The sequence below is a fragment of the Mauremys reevesii genome, linkage group 8, assembly GCF_016161935.1.
Source record: "Mauremys reevesii isolate NIE-2019 linkage group 8, ASM1616193v1, whole genome shotgun sequence".
Classification (NCBI taxonomy): domain Eukaryota; kingdom Metazoa; phylum Chordata; order Testudines; family Geoemydidae; genus Mauremys; species Mauremys reevesii.
Genome location: NC_052630.1, coordinates 101,729,663 through 101,751,764, shown reverse-complemented (window position 1 = coordinate 101,751,764; position 22,102 = coordinate 101,729,663). Strand labels below are relative to the sequence as shown.

At 44.5% G+C, this 22,102-nt stretch overlaps 1 protein-coding gene and 1 long non-coding RNA gene across 2 annotated transcripts in view; both read left to right on the top strand.

Annotated features, from left to right (window-relative positions):
- Positions 1 to 17,410, top strand: part of LOC120371034 — a 29,178-nt gene extending 11,768 nt beyond the window's left edge. The window contains exons 5-6 of the long non-coding RNA XR_005584105.1: positions 1,394 to 1,516; positions 17,317 to 17,410. This is a non-coding gene — a long non-coding RNA (uncharacterized LOC120371034). The remainder of the gene's footprint in view (positions 1 to 1,393; positions 1,517 to 17,316) is intronic.
- Positions 17,411 to 18,047: 637 nt separating this feature from the next.
- SLC5A9 (solute carrier family 5 member 9) overlaps positions 18,048 to 22,102 on the top strand; it is a 147,048-nt gene continuing 142,993 nt past the window's right edge. The window contains exon 1 of the mRNA XM_039486474.1: positions 18,048 to 18,377. The gene's annotated coding sequence lies outside the window, so the exon portion shown is untranslated. The remainder of the gene's footprint in view (positions 18,378 to 22,102) is intronic.

Genomic DNA, 22,102 nt, shown 5'->3' with positions numbered 1-22,102 from the left:
GCCTTGAATATGTGAGAAGTTGGGCAGTAGCAGTAGCATCTTGGTCAAGTTTATCATTACCCTCAATTCAGTCCTCTTGTGCCTGTGTATTATATACAGGCTTTAATTACATGATTATATACTACCTTTTTTTCCCCGAAAAGACCCCTGTCTCATTCAGACAGTGCACACAATGGACCTGCTTTGGGGATGAATCAGGTTGTGTAGTGAAGGAGGCTGTTGTCTGTAGGACTCTAACGTCATTGGTTGTACAAGTTGGAATATCTGTCGAGAATGAGGCAGGGGGTTGTAGAAAGGGAAAGGATGATCTCATGGTTAAGTCAGCTGAAGGCTGCCCTTGAGAATAGGATTCTGTCTCCCTCTGGCTCAAGGTTCCCATGTGATGCCGAGCTAGTCACTGAAGCCAGACTTTCCACAGGTTGTCACTAAAAAGCGTGTTCCTCATTTTTGGGGTGTCCAACTTGAAACCCTGGGGTCTGATTTACAGAAGCACCAAGGACTCCCCGCTGCAGCTGAATGCAGTGGGAGCTGGGCTTTGAAAATATTAAGTGCTCTATAATGCTAAGTCCTCTGGAAACTCAGACCTTAGGCATCTTAAACAGGCACCCAAAATTAGTGGAAACGTTGGACCCTAAACTCTCTGTGCTTCAGTTTTCCATCTGTAAAATGGGGATGACACCACCCCCTCACCTCAGAGGGGTGCTGTGAACATACATTCATTAATACTTGTGAGGGATTCAGATACTATAGTGAAGAGGCCATAGAGAAGCCCAAGAGGACATTAATATTTCTGTCTTCAGAGCAAGGTATGGATAGTGTGCAGTAAATCAAACAATGAGGATAAAACAAAAATCCCTGAACAATGAGCATAAAACACACATGTAACAATGAGGATCAAACAAAATATTGACTAGCTGCTTATTAAATGAGCCCTTTCCAGCCTTGCATACCAAATGAGGCAGGAGTCCTGTGGTAAAAATCGTATTTGATCATGTCCCCAGCCAATTCCTTAACCACAAAACCATCTTTCCCCAAGACTTTCAAGCTGGGATATAGGGTAAGCCATTGACAAAGGAGTTAGAGATAAGGAGTGAGAAGAAAGAAGGGCAGATACGGATTTACTCAGTAAGGGAACCAAGGCAGTGGCATACATCCATTCAATAGCAGTGCTTTCTGATCCCCTCTCCCTTTTTAGATCGATAATACCTCACAGTTAATTGTTTTGAGTGTTTCTTTTTACCCTGCTGTATAAAAGAATCCTTTATCAAAAAGGAAATTGAATGGCCTGATTCTCCTCTGACTTATGCTGCCACAAATCAGGAGTAAATCCGCCAAAGTCAAAGGAATTAAAAACTGGTGGGAGATCAGAATCAGGCCCTAACTGTTTGTTTAGAATTCTCCAGGGACAACGGAAGGGAAAGAAGGAACCGAATGAAACACCGCGTTGGGCACGCTCCGCAGTTATTAGGAAAATTCCACCTTCATGCAAATTGTATTTCATCACTTCATTAAGAAGGTATTTATTCTTCCACTTTAATTAATATCTTGTCTCTTCCTTCCGAAATACTTAATCCCGGAGTGAAATCATACTAGAAATATTACCCTGAAGTGAACATTGGCATTTTAGATCTCAACAAATCTTTTGGAGAGAGAGAGAGAGAGATTTAATAGCAGTAATTATAAACTACTCTGCCAACTTATGGGCTGCTTTACATTTCTGGCTTCCTGCCACATTTTTTTTTCCCAGCGCCTAATGAATAGCAAGTCTTGTGTACAGTAGAGCTGTGCTCCATTTAAGTAATATCTCCAAAGAAATTGGCCTTTACCAGTAGTTAATCACAACTTTGTTAGGCATTGCCTGGGGCGATTTGACAAAACCCATTCGTTAACTAGAAACTGTAATCGGTGGTTTATATCACAGCAATGTATACTTTCAGTGAGGCCCTATTATAATAGATGGAAAATCGGTTATTTCCTGAGCATCCCATCAACAACCAATTTTCCACCAGTCAGCCCAGAGATGGATGTCCCATAGGCATATAGGGAACTGGATTAATTGATGTCACGTACACTAGAAGCTAGTGGCTTTCATAACAAAATACAAATAAGCCACTGTACAATATTTTAATTGCCTCTTGTAAGTCAGGTTAGCCTTTCAAAAAAAATAAACTTTGATATTATATTGATATTGATATTACTCCTTAGCAGGGAGGGTAATTAAGCATCGGACCAATTTACCTAGAAATGTGGTGGATTCTCTGTCACTTTATAGCAAGACTGAATGCATTCCTAAAAGAAATGTTCTAGCTCAGCCAGAAGTTACGGGCTTGATGCAGAAATTACTGCATGCTGTTGGAAGGCCAGTGTTATACAGGAGATCAGACTCGGTGATCACAGAGGTTCCTTAATATCTATGAACTCGAGACTATTTTAAGGATTGATCATGCAATCGTTAGTCAGATGAGTAATCATTATACCTGTCCTTGAAGTGAATGGGCTCACTTGCCACTATACTGATGTCAATAATTTAGGGGCCCGATTCTGCTGTCTCTATACAGATGGAGTATCCTTATTCACTTTGGTGACGCTACTCATGCAGAATCCCCCTTTGAGGTCTCTAGATGTTTGCAGTACAAATAAAAAAGAAAGCTGGCAGAATCTAGCCTACTGCTTAGCTTCTCATTAAGAAATCTTCCTTTCTTTCTGTCAACTGTACAGCTGGGGTGTGTTACAAATGGCAAAATACGAACCCAAAGCCATGAGCATAACCGGAACAATTCACTTTCTTAGTGCTCTCGGTTTGGTTTGAAGTTTTCCTTCTGATCCAAGAGCTGGGAAGCCAGATCACAGATGTAAGTGATTACACGCACCTACGGTGGATGGCACAAGAAATGTTGCAAGACCCAGTTTTCAATTCTTTAAGGAAGAAAAAAAAATCCAGTTAACAATTTCCTTCTCTATTTCCCTTCTTAATGTGATAAGTTGATAGGACAGAATTGTATCAACCCTTTCTAAAAAGTGTGACCAATTCCTAAATAAGGGAAAGAATGACTGACTAGCCAATGGAGTTGTTGTAAAGCATGTGATTGCAACTCCTTGTGACATTACTCTGAAAAGATGGATTAACAGGAAGGCATGTGTTGCAGTGTAAGTTACAACTTATCTCAGAAAGTTTTAACTTTAGGCCTTTGCATGCCTAAGGAATCATTTTAAAGGGAGCTTAAGCTTTACGAGTCCCTTTAGATTCCTACACAAATCTGCAGCTGCAAAGATAGTTCAAACTATTTGATGAAGGGCTGGGAGTTTGAACAGGACACAGGGAGTCACGATTCATGGTTTCTGTCCCTGGAAATGTCACAGACCCTCTGTGTGAATTTGGCCAAGCCACTAAAATGCTCTGTGCCTTGGTTTCCCCTCTCCAAAGTATGTAAAGAATACGGGAGCATTTGGAGGTTTGGTCCATATGCCCGACGGAGATCAGTAGATGAATGGTGCTCAAGTGAACAAAATAATTTCAGAACAGCTTATGCTGTGCATTCCCTGCACCATTCTCCCCCCTTCCCCACTGCCCTGCTCCACCTCCAGCCCAAATTCCTGCCTTTCACCTCAGTTTTGCTGTTCACGGATCCTCCACAGCTGTGAAAATGAGAGCAAGATTTTCCCATAAGCGGCTCCTCTGATATGTCCATCTTATGTAGATAGATATTTTGATGTAACTAGACATCCATGAGTTTGAACACTTATCCAGGGCGGATGTGAACTATCCCAACCCCACAGGTCTGCTAAACCGAGATGAACTCTAGCATGGGCAAGACTACTCATGAGATTTCTAGAGCTTCTTTTTTTCCCCAATGGGGACAGAAATACCACAACTGCATCAGTGCAAGCATTTGACCTTCCAGTCCTGCTTAGATCCAGAACCAGGAACATTTTAGAAATACTAAAGGTTAAGGAAACTTTTTTTGAACCTCAGAAAAGATTTGGATTGGGTCTTATATGATTCGTTTCTGATTCACCTGTCTGTATGGACCAGTCACATCACTGAGCTTTGGAATTGGAAGGATGGATGTTCAAGGAGAATTTAGAAGATGGTTGGGATGTGCTAGGAAGAGTTATTTTAAAGATGAATACAATTACCCAGGAGAAACAAAAATGCAAAGACAAGAGCCTTCAGCAACATGACTGTCAAAGAGCTGGATGGCTTGGGGGTCGGGGATGGGGAATGTTCACGTGTATACAAAATATATCTGGCTGTGATTTAATGGTAGGCTTAAACATGCTTTAAAGAGTTCTAAGCACAGGAAGAAATATGCTGCTAGTAAAGCTTCCGTGTTATCAGCACAACTAAATAATGACGTGCAATGTGTCATGTGTAAAGAATATATTAATGCTTGCATAAATATTTTCCTAATGTCTGCTTGGCCGATGTCTACTTGGCAAATAACCAGTGGATAGTAAATAATGCTCACATTTCTGTTTATTTAAGGTCTATTTTCTCCCTTGTATTTTACATTGGCAATCCTTTGAGGCCGTGCAGGGAAGGGGGCGGGAGGGAGAGTCTCAGCCTTATAAAACGGTTTGTTTTCCTTACAGATTTTGGGAGAAATAAACTGTTTATATCTTGATGTTTCGCTGCCATGGCAGTGGATCGTTTTGTGAGAGTATAAATTGTGTAACGCTTCGTCAAGCAGTAGCTTTATAAAGGACAGGGCAGGGGAGGGGGGGAAGAGATGGGGAAATTGAAAGAACGTAATGAAGAAGACACTCCCTGTATTCTATATAGGTTTTTATACTGCACTCTTCTCTGCAATATCTGAGCATCTTTCAGTAGTGCATTAAGCAACATGACTCTACATCTTTCCTGTGTTGTTTGCTCACTCATCCTCTCCCCAGAGGCCCAGGCCTGTGCCGTGGAGGGTATTGTTTTGATAGGGTGTCTTTTGTTTGTTTTAATATAACTATACCTGTGGCTATGTCTAGATGTAGGAGAAGGCAAGATCCAAGAAGTGTGCCTTGCACTTGGAGTAGAAAGTGGTGAGGTTTGGGGGCTGGTCTGTACTTCCTGGGAGAGCTCATTCCACACTCTCGGAACATGGGGGAAGTTCAGTTTTGCACAGATGAGTTTTACCCGTATTGCTGGGAGTTCCATTGTGCCAGAGGGGCGGAGTTCTCAAGCACGGTCTTTGTCCCAGAGCTTGGGCCCAAGTCACGGAGCAGTTTGAAGATAAGGACAGAGACCTTGAACTTGATTTGAAATTCTATGGGCAGCCAGAATAGAGAGCAGAAGTCAGGTCTGATGTGTCCGCAGTAGCCCGTGTTGGAGAGGAGAGATGCAGCGGTGTTCTGAACTAGCTGGAGTTTCTTAAGTGCTGAAGGCTTTGTGCCCAGGTTTATTGCATTGCTGTAATCCAGCCGAGAGGTGGATGAGGTGTAAATAGCTCTCAGTGACTCCATTGTTAACCTGGAGAACCTCCATGTAGTCCGTGCAATTGCCTGTATTGGGACAGCTTGGTGCTCCAAACCTGTCCCCCTGGCACAGATCTGAATGAGGTTGTTCTGAAGGCTCCACGGATGGGACAGGGAGATTCAAGGGTTTATGCTTCCTCACCCAGCAACAGCTTTTACCACTCACAGAATACCCTTCATAGGAGAGCTGTGCATGAAGTCAGAGTCAGGTTTTGCAATTCATATAAGGATCTGTTTGGGAGGTACCTTGAGGGAAAGGCAGAATATGGGCCATGGAGCCCGGGGTTCAAGACCCTCTCCTTCGCAGAGCCTCAGTTCTAGCTTCAGCTCTAGCCCAAATGTCTACACTGCAATTTGATAGCCCCGCAGCCTGAGCCAGCTGACTGGTGGCCATGCCATGGGTCTTTGATTGCAGTGTAGACACAGAGAGCACAGTGTGTATGTCTCCTCATCACAAGCTTCAGCAACACTTGAGAACTAAATGGCTCCATGCTACACACAGCACAGAGTTAAGTATCCATTTGCCAACCCTATTCCACCCAACTTGGAGAGTACACCCCCATTTTCACCACTGACTTTCATTTAATCTGACAAAGACAGATGTATCTATTCAGCCCATAGTCTATCAACCATGGGCGGCTCTAGGTATTTTGCTGCCCCAAACACGGCAGGCCGCCTGCCTTCGGCGGCTTGCCTGCGGAAGGTCCCCGGTCCCGCAGATTCGGCTGCATGCCTGCGGGAGGTCCGCCAAAGCTGCGGGACCAGCAGACCTTCCGCAGGCATGCCGCCGAAGGCAACCTGCCTGCTGCCCTCGCGGTGACCGGCAGAGCACCCCCCGTGGCTTGCCGCCCCAGGCACACGCTTGGCGTGCTGGTGCCTGGAGCCGCCCCTGCTATCAATGTTTAATGGCTTGATCCAAAACTCCATTGAAGTGGATTTTAGCATTGGCTCTGATTGGCAATTTTTTTTATTATGATGATGATGACTTTTGGTTTTGATTTGCTGTTGCTTAAATCTAGAATACCCCAAAATCACACCATTCCACTGACTAATTGGAGAACCTTCAAATGCAAGGTTCCACATAAATATTATATCACCTATACCTAGGTGACATTATGGTCTCATGAGCAAAGTTTACAACTGTTTTCTGAGTTAAGTTCCTCTACTTCGATTTTCGCCATCCGTGATGTAGCTGATTTAACCTGCAGATGAGGTAGCCAGGATTCAGTAGGCAGAATATCTAAAACTAGTGAAAGTTCTACAGAGACCGTTGCCAAATGAAATGGAAAGAAAGAAAATTAACAATAAAGTAATGACTCATCTTGAAACAGGAAAAAAAAACAGTTAATATCCACTTCAGAGCTCAGCTGTCCCCCTCCAGCAACATTATTTACAGCTAATTAGAAGCTATTTTTAATATTTTGCTATAATTTAAATATTCTTACACATTGTTTTTCAACAAAAGAAAGTGCCAAAAGGAAAGCTTTGCAAACTTGTCTTGGGGTTTTGCTATTGTTGCTTTTTATGATTAAAATCTTTATTGATTTTCCCACAAATCAAGAGCCCAGAAACACAGGCACAAACCGTAAGGCAGCAGAGAAATTGTAATAATGCTGGTACAATACCCGGCTTGAATCCTACACAGCCTTATAAAGTTATGTGGGCATCTGGAAATTGACAGATTAATGATGCATTTTAAAAAGTTGAGTACATTTTGAAAGCTAAAGATATTCATTTTTATTCTAGATAGATACATTAGATTGATTTACGGGTTAAACAAGGTAATATGTCATTTCAACACTGCAAGTCTCTTAAGGGCAAACTGCTGATCATATTTAAACCAATGTAATTCAGCGTGACTACATAGGTGTAACTGAAAGTGGAGTATTTAAATAAAGACTGGATGCATTTCTAAAATATATAATCATTCACAAATTACTGGATCGATGCAGTAAGCATTGGATGATGTTCAATGGGCTTTATTAAACAGGAGGTCAGACAAGATGATCATAATGATCTCATTAGACTTTAAAATCTGAAAGCAAAATTTGACTTCACTATTAGAGCTGGGTGAACTTTTTTTCTCTGGATAGCAAATTTGTCCCAAAATGCCTTTTTTGTGGTGCTGAAACTACTTGCAAATTTGGGTCAAATTTGCCAAGTAATTTCAGCTGAATGAAAAAAATAATTCAGAAATGTTTAAATGTTTCTGACATTTTTTAAATGAACCTTTTCGATATTTCATTTCATTTTGAATTGATATTTGAAACATATTGTTTGACCTAAAGGAAATGTTTTCAATTTGCCAAATATAACTCCAAAACATCACTTTTTCTTCAGAACTAAATAATTTTCTTTTTCGGATTTGTCAGTTCAGCCACTGGACCAAACAATCAATTATTCACTCAGCTTTAATTATTATATCTCCATTTGCCAGGAGTTCCTTAAACCAAGTCACAGAGCCTCAACAGTGAATTAGGTAACTAGGAGCATCACAGACCATGTCTGTAGTGCATGAGCATATATACAGCCCCAGCTAAATTTCCAACAGCATGCACCGCTGTCAGTGTAAAAACCTGAGATGGATTTGCTCTGGGCTGGATTCTTCATTGTTTGCGCCAAAGTCATGGTGAGGATTGAGGCATGTCTCCATTACGTTACCCAGTTTCTGTCTCCATTCCATATCCTCATTGTCATGCCTGACTTCCTGAAAAGCTATTTCCATTGATTGGTTCTGAGTGCTCTGCTATTGTTTCCATTTGATCTTAAGATCACAGAAATGTAGGGCTGGAAGAGATCTCGAGAGGTCACCTGTCCAGCCCCCTATGCTGAGGCAGGACCACTAAACCTAAACTATTCCTGACAAGTGTTTTCTAAGCTGTTCTTGTAAACCTCCAAGCATGGGGATTCCACAATCACCCTTGAAAGCCTGTTCCAGAGCTTAACTATCCTTAAAGTTAGAAAGTTTTTCCTACTATCTAACCTAAATCTCCCTTGCTGCAGATTAAGCCCATTACTTCTTGTCCTCCCTTCAGTGGATATGGAGAACAATTGATCACAGTCTTCTTTATAACAACCTTTAACTTATTTGAAGACTGTTATCAGGTCCCCGCTCAGTCTTCCTTTCTCAAGACTAAACATGCTCAGATTTTCTAACCTTTCCTCAGAGGTCAAGCTTTCTAAACCTTTTATCATTTTTGTTGCTCTCTTCTGGACTATCTCCAATTTGTCCACATATTTCTTAAACTGTGGGGCCCAGAACTGGACACAGTACTCCAGGTGAGACCTCACCAGTGCCAGGTAGAGAACGACACTCGCTTCCCATGTCTTGCATATGGCACTCCAGTTAATACACCCCAGAATATTAGCCTTTTTCGCATTGTTGACTCTTGTTCAGTTTGTGATCCATTATAACCTTCTGATCTTTTTCAGCAGTACTAGCGTCTATTCTCCATTTTGTAGTTGTGCATTTGATTTTTCCTTCCTGAGTGTAGGACTCTGCACTTGTCTGTATTGAATGTCATCTTGTTGGTTTCAGACCAGTTCTCCAATTTTTCAATTCATTTTGAATTCAAGCCTGTCTTCCCAATTATTAGCAAACCCTCTCAGCTTGGTGTCATCTGCCAATTTTATAAGCATACTCTCCACTCCATTATCCAAGCCATTAATGAAAACATCGAATGGTACCAGACCCAGGACAGACCCCTGTTGGACCCCACTAGATATTCCCCCTTCCCCAACGAACCATTGATAACTACTCTTTGAGTACAGTTTTGCACCCACCTTATAGTAATTTCATCCAGACCACTTTTCCCTAGTTGATTTATGAGACACGTAGGAGTCTTACTAAAATTAAGATATATCACATCTACAACTTCCCCCCATCCAGTAGGCCAGTAACCCTGTCAAGACCCTCTGATCACATTTTCAAGGGCTGACCCCTGAGCCCATGCATAACCCCATTAAAATCAGGGTTCTGCGCTAGCAGATCTAATTGCAGGATTGGGACATCAGGGCCGGATTGAAAGCCCATTGAAATCAATGGAAAGACGCCCATTGACTCTGATGGGTTTGGGATCAGGTTCTAAACATACAACCCTCCTTGTACATCTCCCTGAAGTGGCAGGAGGGAGGGAGCAGGGAAGTTACAACTCCTGATGACGCTTCAGCTCATTCCAGCCATGGGACTCAGTAATGGTGAAAATCATTTCCACAATTTTTACTGATGAAACTTTAACCATTTTAATGTTCAAAATCAAGGTTTGGCTCCGCACCTAACTCCCCCTCTTCCCCTGAAATTGTTTCTGCATCATTTCACCCTATTACTTAAAGCTTTATTTAAGAACAAATAAACTCTCTCTGTCCCCGAGTATAGACGATAAGCTATATCTGCCCTCAGGCAGCTAGCTTACTACTTGCAGGATTACATCCGTCATCACAAATACCAGAATAGATAGATTTCCTGCTCTGTTCACGGCAGCGCAGCAACATATTCATGTGTTCCCAGTGGAAACATATCAAAGCCAAGACACTTATCTCCAGGACAGACACCAGGTGGCACTCTAGCGTGTTTGATGCACACAAACACCAGAAAGAAGTCATGGCTGGTTGAACGTGCATTCAACCCAGTGAACAGTGTGTAGTGACAGAATGCATTGATCAGTGAACAGCAATAAACACGATGAAAACGGGCCTGGTGTCAGCAGTAATGATAGCATCAGCACTTCACTAAGTGCCTGTAGGAGAAAGAGGAGTTCTGGTTAAGGCAATCCACACTGTGCGGTACAACAAAGTGACAGAATGTAATGAGCCCTTGGATTGACGGGAGAGGATTATTGGTACACAGCTGCCTATTGTACTGTATTTAAGAGTCATGCACGATTGCCTGCTCTATGCTTAAACATGGAGTTTTTCCAACCCCAGATGTTCACTTCCCCACTTCATGGGGTGGTAGTGAGGATAAATACTGTACGAGTTTGTGGGGAGTTATGGTAAGGGGGGGCATAGACGTACCTAAAACAGACAGTCTTTGGAAGTAGCTACCACACAATGGAGAAATAAATAAAATCCTCTCTTTCCAGTGATGGGATAGCCACTGGGCCCATGCCCAGGGGCCCCCGCCAACTGGGGGGCCTCTGGAAAAAATCCGTTGCCCAACGGTGGAAGCCCAAAGCCCTGGCTTCCTGGCAAGCAGGATGGGGGAAGCCCCCATTCCCAACCTCGCTCCGCAGCAGCAGTGCCAGCCCCGCACAGCAGCTCCCGACTCTGGCCCCAGCTGAAGCTGTGGGAAGGGGAAGCCCCCCCACACACACACACCCTGTGTGGATTGTCTGAAATAGACCCAAAGGGGGGAAATTGCATTTTTGATTATCGCAAATTAAACTGAAAGAAACCCCATACTTGTTCTTTACTGATTTACAAATTGCACCAAAGGATAAATAAATACACCCACCCCAGCTATAATCCCTCAGTTCTGACTGGAAATAAGATGCACATTTTTAACATTAAGGGTAGTTAACCACTGAAACAGCTCCCCAGGAAGTGTGGTGGATTTGCCCTCACTTGGAGCCTTCAAGTCAACACTGGATGTCTTACTATCTAAGAGATGTTCCAGTTCAACCTCAAGTTACTGGACTCAATTCAAGAATCATTCGTTGAAATGCTCTGGCCTGTGCCATCCAGGAGTCCACAGGAGATGATCACCACCGTACCTTAGGGGTCTATGACACTAGAGCTTCCTGTATCGCAGCTAGTTAGCAGGGGGCTAACAATCATGATCTCATGAATCAGTTGTATTAACATGTTGCTTGCTGCCCACACTTAGGGCTATGTTTTCAAAGAGTTCTCACGCTAGTCTTTAAACTTCCACCTAACTTGTAACTTTTTATTCCCGCCTATGATTTTGTGCACTGAAAATGAGGCAGTTTGATAGCAAAACACACAACTAATCTATGCACAAAAAAATTACTATTAATATTAATATTCCCACCCCTTCCCCCGTCCCTCTCTTCCAGCCAAGGTTGTATGTTATCTCCACTTGTGCCTAATCTTAAACCTGATCACCTTGATCCAGGAACTAGCTCTTACTATGTTTGTGTACAGCTCCCAGGCCCATAATTAATTTAAGGGTGGTGGAAGATTGGGGGCTGGGGGGTTGTAGCAAATTATATTTGCTCCTGAATGAAGTAAACCTACATTCAAACTGTAGCTCTGACTCCTGGTTGTTTAAAGCTGTCTGACTATTGCTCCATTGCCTTTTCATTCCCCGCACTGACAGAGCTGTGCATAACTAGAGCTGCAATTGGCAGAAGACGCTCCTGGAGCCTAGTGACAGGTGGTTAACAGCTCCAGGATACCTGATTGATGGAGGAGTTTAACAAATGATCAGCACAGTAATTTTGTGGTTAACTAACCCTTTGCTGTAAATAGGCCTGCTAATGGAGCTCCCGATCCAGGCATCCTCCATGGTACTGAGCCAGGCTAAGAATGTTGGGAGACTACCTGAAGGGGGGTTCCAAAGAGGATGCATCTCAGCTGTTCTCAATGGTGGCAGATGACAGAACAAGAAGTAATGGTCTCAAGTTGCAGTGGGGAAGGTCTAGGTTGGATATTAGGAAACACTGTTTCACTAGGAGGGTGGTAAAGCACTGGAATGGGTTACCTAGGGAGGTGGTGGAATCTCCTTCCTTAGAGGTTTTTAAGGCCCAGCTTGACAAAGCCCTGGCTGGGACAATTTAGTTGGTGTTGGTCCTGCTTTGACCAAGGGATTGGACTAAATGACTGTCTGAGGTCTCTTCCCACCCTATGATTCTATAGTGTTATTCTTACTCCTCTTTTTAAAAAATGGCACCGGTGGACATAAAGACACCAAGACCGTCGAAAAAAACCAGAGCAAACTTTAAACATGAGAATGGACTTTAAGTGGCTTATTCCTGTAAACCATGTTTCCCAAAGCTGAAAAATCCAGTCTCTAATGTGCTTGAAATTTTTAATGCCCATTTTTTCTGCCAGTGTTTGTCTAGTGCCTTATTTGATGCCCAGGATTCTTCATTTGTATTGCCGTAGCCCCTAGGAAGTCTTAGTGATGGATCAGGACCACACCGTGCTAGGTGCTTCACAAACACAGTCCTTTGCGTGCACATAGCCTTCTCTTTAAGTTTGTGCATGAACCTGATGTGATCAGTCTCCTGAGATTTAACAGGACGGGGGGTGGGGGGTGAGAGTTTAACAAGATGGCCAGGACCCTAGAGCCTAGAACAGGGGTAGGCAACCTATGTACCGAAGGCGGCACACAAACTGATTTTCAGTAGCACTCACACTGCCCGGGTTCTGGCCACCAGTCCAGGGGGCTCTGCATTTTAATTTAATTTTAAATGAAGCTTCTTAAACATTTTAAAAACCTTATTTACTTTACATACAACAATAGTTTAGTTATATATTATAGACTTAGAGAAAGAGACCTTCTAAAAATGTTAAAATGTATTACTGGCACGTGGAACCTTAAATCAGAGTGAATAAATGAAGACTTGGCACACCACTTCTGAAAGGTTGCCAACCCCTGGCCTAGAAGCATGTGGACAGAGCCTCTCACCCTCACTCCTTGTCAAAAGCCCTCATTGTGTAGTAGAGTATGGCGGGTGCCGGGGGTAGAGGGCCTCACAATCACTGTGTGAAACAGGTTTCCATTCAACGTGAAAGCTGCTGTTGTGGTGGGAAGAGGATAGGAATGGGAGATGGCATGTATGATCCCAGCTCCCAGGGTTTAGTTCGCTCAGAGAGAGTCTTCTCCATCAGGAGCCACAGGTCTCCATCAGCCTGGGGCCTTCGCTGCCTGGGCCAATGTCAATGGTGTCATTTTAGGCCCAATGTCTCCTATGCAGGGCCGGCTCCAGGCACCAGCTCAGCAAGCAGGTGCTTGGGGCGGCCAGTGGAAAGGGGCAGCATGTCGAGCTCTTCGGCGGCAATTCGGCAGCGGTCCCTCAGTCTCGGAGGAAAGAACCTGCCGTCGAATTGCCACTGAAGAATGAAGCCTTTTCTTTTTTTTTCTTTTTTTTCGCTTGGGGTGGCAAAAACGCTGGAGCCAGCCCTGCTCCTATGTTGCACAGACATTTGCTGTGACCACCGCTGCACACACTTTTATTGCGGAAAACGATTGGCCTCCAAAACAAGGAATCCTTGCCTGGGGTGACAGGCAGAGCTAGTTGTGTTACGCTGAGGGAAGGAACCCCTGAGGGTCTAAGCCTCTAAGACCCCTGAGGGTCTAATGCATAAATACATTTCCCAGGGTCCTTCTCACTCATTGCATCCCACATTTGGGCCTGGGCAGGCTGAGGGGTGTGCAAGGCCCAGAAATGGCCTCTCTGATCCCAGCTCGCAGGACGATCTCAAATGGTACCCCAGAAGGAAATTGTTTGAAGGAAGAAGAAGCCTCAAGGCTCCTCCTGCCTGGGGCTCAGATGAACGCCTTCCACTATCTCCTGGGCTCATCTTTTCCTGAGGGCTTATGAGAAGCAGGATGTTGTTTGAGGGGCAACCGTTAAGTCATTCAGCACCAGTGTGGTGAATAATGCTCGGTCAGTGAGGAACAAATCTACTTTTCTTCTCCTACTTTGGAGGCCTGAGGGCATAGGTCAGCTGAAGAGGTGGAAAGTTCTGTGGCAGAGTTCAGGGAGACAAGGTGGGTTTTTTGGGGGGAGTGGGGTCTAGAAGGAATGTGGCCCTTGGCAGCAGCCGGCAGAGTGCTATCTGGAATCCAGAACATCCTAGAAGCCTTAAAGGCCTAAGAGTTTAATTTTGGCCACCAGTGAAAATCCAAAACAGAACGGTTCAAAAACTGAAACTCAACACTCATTTATTTAGCCCATTACTGATCCTACTCCATTGTGACCAGAGTGTCTGAGTGCCTTAGAGTCTGTAACGTATTTCTCCTCACAACACCCCTGTGAGGTTGAAATTATTATTGTCTCAACTTTACAGCTCTCAGCCAGCCATGCTCCCTTAAATGATCAGTCCTCAAAAACATCAGTTTTATTTTTTAAATGTCTATAAATACCCTCACTAACATAAGTATACCTACAGAATATCACTACAAACATCTCATATAACTCTTTGCTATCAAACATTACACAACATTAATAGAGGCCAACCTGCAAACCTCTCCAAAAGTCAATCTTCATTTTTTTTATTTAACAGTTGTATTCAATCATTCCGCCTTTCACCTCTTCTTCTTCCTCCTTTATTTCTTTTTGCTATGGTGCTTCCTAAAAAAAAACAAATGTGAAATTTCTAAGAGTTCTCTAAGGTGGGAATCTTCTGTTATAAATCACTTATGTGCAGCTTAGCCTTAAAAAAATCCAAACAAATCTTGACTTTAGCTTTCTTGGTTTCTCATACGTACAGGAACTTTCTTCCTTTCTTAACATTGCCCCAAACTAGTTTCTTGTTCTCCCCTTCGGATCCTTTAGGAGACTCTATAAAGAGATTCTCCCCTTAGTGTCCTTTAGACTGACACTGCTACGACCAAGGTTAGAATCTGGCTCCTAGTGCTTGAGCTTTGCAGAGGAAGAGACCATACTTAGATCTCTCTTGAGGTCCAGGCTTGCTGGCATCCTCAGCCCCTTGGCCTCCAGAGAGTCAACTGCTCCCCTGCCCCCAACTGATCCAACCCCTGATTGCCTCAGCTCTGCCCCATCTGGCATCCTACTCCAGAACTGCCTCTTACTCCTAACACATCCCCTTACCTCCCCCAGGACTATGAACATCCCCTGCTGCCCTTACCTGAGATCATCCTCATATAGGAGCTTTGTTGCTCCCGACTGGAGACTTTTGCTTAGGAAAAAAAAGGGGTAAACAATAAACAGACACCCTTTTAGAGGTGGAAGTAGTTAGATCCTACTCGCTCGCATGAAGATGTCAGTGGTCTATCAACAATCACATCTAGAGATTTCTTTCAACCACTTTTTGGCCCGTGAAGACAACAAAGCTCTGGGTTGCTGAGAGCTCTTCAGCCATCCAGTGCTTTTCATATTTCTCACCCATTGCTGGAGACAGTCGCTCCCACCGAACCAGTTCTAAGAACGTGCCTTTGTTTCATCAAGGACTAAGGAAGATCAATGGAGTCTCTTCTATGCCCCTGCTAACCAGGAGAATAAACAGAACTCCATATTGCCCCACCTCTCTCTTCCAACTCCACAGGGACCCTGGTGGGAGAAGCCAGCATTAACGCTCACAAACCAGGGTCTTGTTCAAGCAAGAACACTTGCAGTAAGACTTTAGTATGAATTAAAGATAACACAGCCCTCTGTTGTGGTGTGGCAGAATTCAGCAGCCACTGCACCTGGCTCACCAGAAAAGCCTGCTGCTTAGTATTTAGCAGAACTGCAAATTTAAAGAGACAGAAGGGTGGAAAGAAAGTGCTGGTGCCCCACCCACTGCTGGATAAAGCACACACAGAATTTCCCCTGAGCTCCTTCCCAGATAAACCATACGTAGCAGCGATTACAGAAGCACTTAGAAAGTCACCCTCGTTCTTTAAGGAGGCCCTCTACCCCTTCTTCACTCTTCTTATGTTAAAGTGGGGAATGGAGGCAGGGAACCCTATCAGGGGAAAATTATTTAAAGACTCTGGAGATGAGTGATTTAGTTCTGATCCCCAGTAAAAGGGAGCTGAGGGAAGTGTACCTGCAGGGCCTGACTGTGCCACAAGGGGGTGCTCTAGGATGGCCCCCTGCCACAAGACTCTCTAGACTGTCCCATTAATGCTGTTCAGATTCACACCGCTGGGACCCAGATCGGAGTCTGGCTGCCAGTGTTGGAGGTTTGCATGGGACCACTCATTCCCTTGAATCCCCCCAACCAGCTTCTCATCTTGCTTCCCTGCTTGTGGTCCAGCAGGGGGAGCTGTGAGAGCCCAGTGTGTCTGGTTCGCAGGCCCACAGGGACCAGATGTGTGACAAGCTGGCTGGGCGGGAGGAATGCCTGAGTCGGGGAGCTGCAGGTCAGGCAGGATGCCTGTGGCTTAGCAGCCCTGTTGTTGCATCGTCCTGTTGTCTCTGGGTTTATACATAGATTAGCCATAGAATGTCCCATCCTACGTGTTTGCACAGCACCTCGGGCAGCGGAATCCGGAGCTCAGCTGAGACTCATCGGAGCTGCTGGGACGGACACTCCTTGCAGTGACAGCAGTAGGGGACCGTGAACCTGGGGCCTTCAGTAAGAAAAGCACGAGTGTCTGCTGCTTGTGTCGAAGGCCTAAGGCCCAGAGCCTCTAAGCTATTCAGCCTCCTAACTTCCACTGATTTCAGCCTAAATACCCTTGAGAATTTGGGCCTAAATTCCTTAGCTGGCAGCTCATAAAACTATTTTGTGAGTCCAGGGGCAGCTCTGTGTATTTTGCCGCCCCAAGCATGGCAGTCAGGCGGCTTTCGGCGGCATGCCTGTGGGAGTTCCCCGGTCCCGCACCTTCGATGTACCCACCGCCAAATTACCGCTGAAGCCATGGGAATGGTGGACCTCCCGCAGGCATGCCGCTGAAGGCAGCCTGACTGCCACCCTGATGGCAACCAGAAGGCCACCCCCCACAGCTTGCCACCCCAGGCACGCACTTGGTGCGCTGGTCCCTGGAGCCGCCTCTGTGTGAGTCGAGGGAAAAATGCCCAACTCTGTTGTGTGGGTTACTCTACTGTAATGTAAACAATAATGAAGTCAAAAAAATGGCTTCAAAATGTATGTATATAACAAAAGGCTTTTAATCATTTAACAGCTTTTTCAGCAATTAAATTTGTTCCTGCTTGAGATAAACCTACATTCAAACAACAGCTTGATTTTTATGCTTGCTTTCTTTCTTTGCAGCTCTCTCCTCAGCTGCTGCTTTCGGAAGCTGCATGACAATCACTCCTTTTATTTCCCTCACTGTCAGGGCCTTTTTCCAACTACAGCTGCAATGGCAGAAGATGCTCCAGGATGCCTTGTGCCTGAGTGCACTTTTGAGCAGTTTAACAAATTATGAACAGAACAGTTTTGTGGTTAACTAACCCTCTTCTGTAAACAGACCTGTTAACCAAGTTCCCAAAACAACACAGCATCCCTCCTGTTCACCGTGGGTGTGTCTCACCGTGAGTGTGCAACACCAGTGATAGGCTGCTTGTGAGTGTCTTGGTTTTGACCCTAAACATTTACCCTCTTCTTGTTCTATATTTGAGATCTCTTGCTTTCACTTAGTGGATGTGCTCAAGTGGGAGCTTGGGGAGAATTGGGGGCAGGGATAGCTCAGTGGTTTGAGCATCAGTATGCTAAACCCTGCGTTGTGAGTTCAGCCCTTAAGGGAGTCCTGCTTTAAGCAGGGGCAAAAGATCAGAAGGGACCATAGATGATCATAATGGTCCCTTCTGATCTTGAATTCTATGATTCTATAGATGACCTCTTGGGGTCCCTCCCTACCCTAATATTTTATGAAGTCAAAGGGAAGCTGCTCCTGCCCTGGTATTATGTTTGAGGCCACCTGAGCCTTTGAACTTGTGCCTCCAGGCACACAACTTGGTCTGAATAAGCCCAAGTATATTGACCTTCAGGATACACTGAGACTCATCTCCTTTGGGGGCATGTCACGCAGTGGACTGGGCCCTTTCAGAGGGAGCTGGTCCAGCCCTGTGCCTCATTAACAATGGGGCCTGATGGAGAGCAGCTGGTCTCTCTAACGAGCCAGAGCGGCACAGGAAGAGGAAGCTGTGGCGGAGGCTGTAGAGAGCAGGAGGTCTGTGACTGGGGGGAAGTGTTTGGCCTGAGCCAGAGGTCTGAAGAAGGCTGAGGGTGAAGGCAACAGCAGAGCAGTTTTCTTGGTGGCCTCTCAAAGCCAGCGAATAGGCAGCATGGAGTGAGTGTTGGACCATCTCCCGGGGAAGAAAGGACACAAGGTAGGAAGATGGGGCTGTTCCTGCTGGGAGGAGCTGAGAAGGACTCCAGCTAGAAGGGGCTGGGGTGGCTGCTGCTAAGTAGGCTGAGGAAGAGCCTGGGACTAGCAGAGCTGAATAGGTATTGGACTGATGGACAATATTTTGGGACTCTGAGGATGGTTTTGAATTGTTTGTTCATAAAGCCAGACCCCAAGGAGGGGTGGTAGCAGCCACAAGAGAGTTTTTCTAGTGGAGTTATTGATTGAGGGCCTGAGTAAAGGGAAACTGAGTCGGGGTACTGCACCACCACCTCAGGCCACCAGGGGGTGTCTGGGAGGTGGCCATGCCCTGTGACAGGGAGACACGATCTTTAGAGTGAAGTGGAGGGTGGGTTATAGTCAGGGAATGTCCTTTGCCAGTTGTTTATATAGTGCTTAGCACCATGGGACCCTGACCTGGTTGAGAGCTCTAAAGGAGAATCCTATCCCCTTATTTTTCACTTGTTTGGTAAGATCTAATTACAGTGCTGTGCATGGCTGAGTTTGCTGCTGGGTTTGCCTTGATGTCTGTTTGTAGTTTTAAATAACTCTTAAGGATGCTTAGAACTGGTTGTTGGTTTTTTCTTTGTTTCATTTTTTCCCCCTTTCCCTGTTTTTATAAATTTTAAGTAAAACTAACTTGGACATAACTAATTGGTGGGTGCAATTCCAAAGGCTGCTTTTGACAATTTGTCCAAGTGGATTTTTTTTTTATAGGGAATCCAGATTCCTGCATTTCTGTAAGGTACGAGTTTTGTAAGGTTATCAGAGTCATTTAGTGCTGAATTTGCCAAGAAAACTGCATGCTTATGTCACCTTACCACAGTCAGAGTGAGTTTTATGACAGTGTTTGGATTTATAGAGGGTGTTGTACTCTCAACTACGGTAAGCATCGCTTTAAATAAAATTAAAGGCTACAAGGGTCATCAGAGAAAATGCATCTGCTCACTGCATAATGACTGTATGCAAACAGTATTGCTCTGCAGTATGCTGCTTCAAATCACTGGGATAAGAATAAGGCCATTTTCTTAGGTTAGTGAACATATCATTCAGAACTGGAATAGGCAAGGTATGTCTACATTGCAGTAAAACACCTGCGGCTGACCCACGTCAGCTGACTTGGGCTCATGGGGCTCAGGCTGAGGCACTATAAAACTGCAATGTAGACATGCAGGCTCAGGGACTCCGCAAGGGGGGAGAATCCAGAGCCTGGGCTTCAGCGCAATCCCAGACACCTATACTGCAGTTTTAAAGCCCTGTAAGCCCAAGTCAGCTGACATGGGCCAGCCATGGGTGTTCTATTGCAGTGTAGACATACCCCGAGGCAGAAATTCTTCCTCCAGTGGCAAGTTCTTGACTTCCTGTCGTGGATTTACTGTACACACTGTGCTTTTGCCTTTATACTGTACTAAGATGTTAGTGAAAATCTGAGTGACTTTTATAGGCCAAGCAAAGAAATTATTCCAAACCTCTGTCTGTTAGTGAGAGACTCAGCCAAGACACAGCTTCTCTCTAGTACAAATCTGCCACGTGTTAAAGGTCTACCCAAAATGAGCAGTCGGAGTGGAACATGTAGGCCTTTGCACTATATTTCCTCTCTTCGCTTGCATGTTTGGTACAGTGAAACAGTTAATCCTAACATGTAAAGGTTTCAAGTAGCAACAGTAACGTCTGAGTCACACAGTGAAATTAATTTGGCAGTGCACAACTCGAGGTAATTTTCAGGTTCTCTGCAAACTTAGGTAGATACTGCTGCAGCAGCTACACTGGGGTCACATTTTCGAGGTTTTTTTTCTTCAGAATGGTTACAGCTAGAGAGACTCAGATTCTGGAGATATTGGAGAGGCCTTTCTGTGCCCACCTATATAGAGTGAGTCACACCACTCCACTTTGGGAAACGCGGAGTTATGTAATTAGGAGTCAGAGGATGCATGTTTTAGTTCCATCTCTGTTACTGATTCCCTGTGTTTCCTTGGGAGAGTCAAACCTCTGTGCCTCAGTTTCCCCACCTGTAAATAATAATGCTTTATCATCATCCCCTCAAAGAAGAAATGTTTGTGGGGTGCTTGGAGATCTAATGATGGCTGTCGCTATAGAAATGCAAATGGTTCTTCATGTTAACACATATTCAGTGTTAAGAAATTAATCACTGATGTGGCTGGGTGGCTCCACTATCTATATGCGTCTAGGAGAAATAATAATAATAATAATAAACAAGGCTCTATAGCCATTGCATGAAAACCCTGCGGCCTGGCATGTACATCTCCACTATAAATATATTTTTATAGTTACTCATAAAATAGTTAACATTCTTAATTGGAGGCTGTTAAATATATTCACACCGTTTTGCTGACTTCCATAAAGCAGCACCAGGGTATTCAGATATAGCCTGGCAACATTTTAATTCAACCTTATATGAATGTTTTATGTTATGTCACATAGGGCCTGATCCTGCGCTCACTGAAGTCATAGACAGCACTCCTATGGACTCCAATCAACACAAAGATGTTTGTTCATGGCATACACACAAAGTAGATAAAAACATAAATACTCTGGCTGGAAGGTTGCCATGTAACATGACTTATCATTCTGCATTCTGAGAAATAAAGACACAAGAACCTAAAACCAGAGAGAGACAAAGCAGGCTGCTCACTAAAACAGAGAGGCACAACTCCACCTTACTCTTGTTTGGCTGTTTTCAGACTGACTGCTTCCAGATAGCGCTCTGCTCTACAGAGCCCCCCCCTAGCCTGTAAGCAGAACCAGGAACACCCTTCACTTCTCTTAAATTCATATCTTGAAATTCCAACACAGTCCTCCATACACCACAAATGTCAAGCTCTTTAAGCATTTTCTAATGAACATTTATAGCGAGACGGAGATTGGATTATGTACCCTTTAAAGGATTATAAAGAGAATTCTTACTCCTATGCAGACAACCCGGACCTTGGATCTGGGTACACAGGAATAATCATGGCTACTTTCAGGTAGATGCAGCTGAGGTGGCCTGTGGAGGGTTGGGTTGTATCTTATTGCTAGTATAGGCCAGCAGCATGCCACTGCTCCCAGAAACAAGGGGGATCTGGGAGAGAAACCGGGACTCAGTCAAGCTCCTAGCTCAAATTAGCAGACTTTGCTGACCTCTCTTCCCCACTCTTGCTTTGTATGACTCCATCAGGAAAGGACCTTAACTGGAAGGCCATGGCATTGTGAACACAAACACCAGTTAGCTGGGAACTGTTGTGATAACTGGACCTACAAATTTATTCTAAGTATGAGCTCAGCTGCAGAAAAGTATGTGAAAGTTCATAAAATGACACAATAACCTATCATAGAATATTAGGGTTGAAAGAGACCTCAGGGAGGTCATCTAGTCCAATCCCCTGCTCAAAGCAGGACCAACACCAACTAAATCATCCCAGCCAGGGTTTTTTCAAGCAAGGCCTTAAAAACCTCTAAGGATTCCACCACCTCCCTAGGTAACCCATTCCAGTGCTTCCCCACCCTCCTAGTGAAATAGTGTTTCCTAATATCCAACCTAGACCTTCTCCACTGCAACTTGAGACCATTGCTCCTAGTTCTGTCATCTGCCACCACTGAGAACAGCCGAGCTCCATCCTCTTTGGAACCCCCTTCAGGTAGTTGAAGGCTGCTATGAAATCCCCCCTCACTCTTCTCTTCTGCAGACTAAGTAACCCCAGTTCCCTC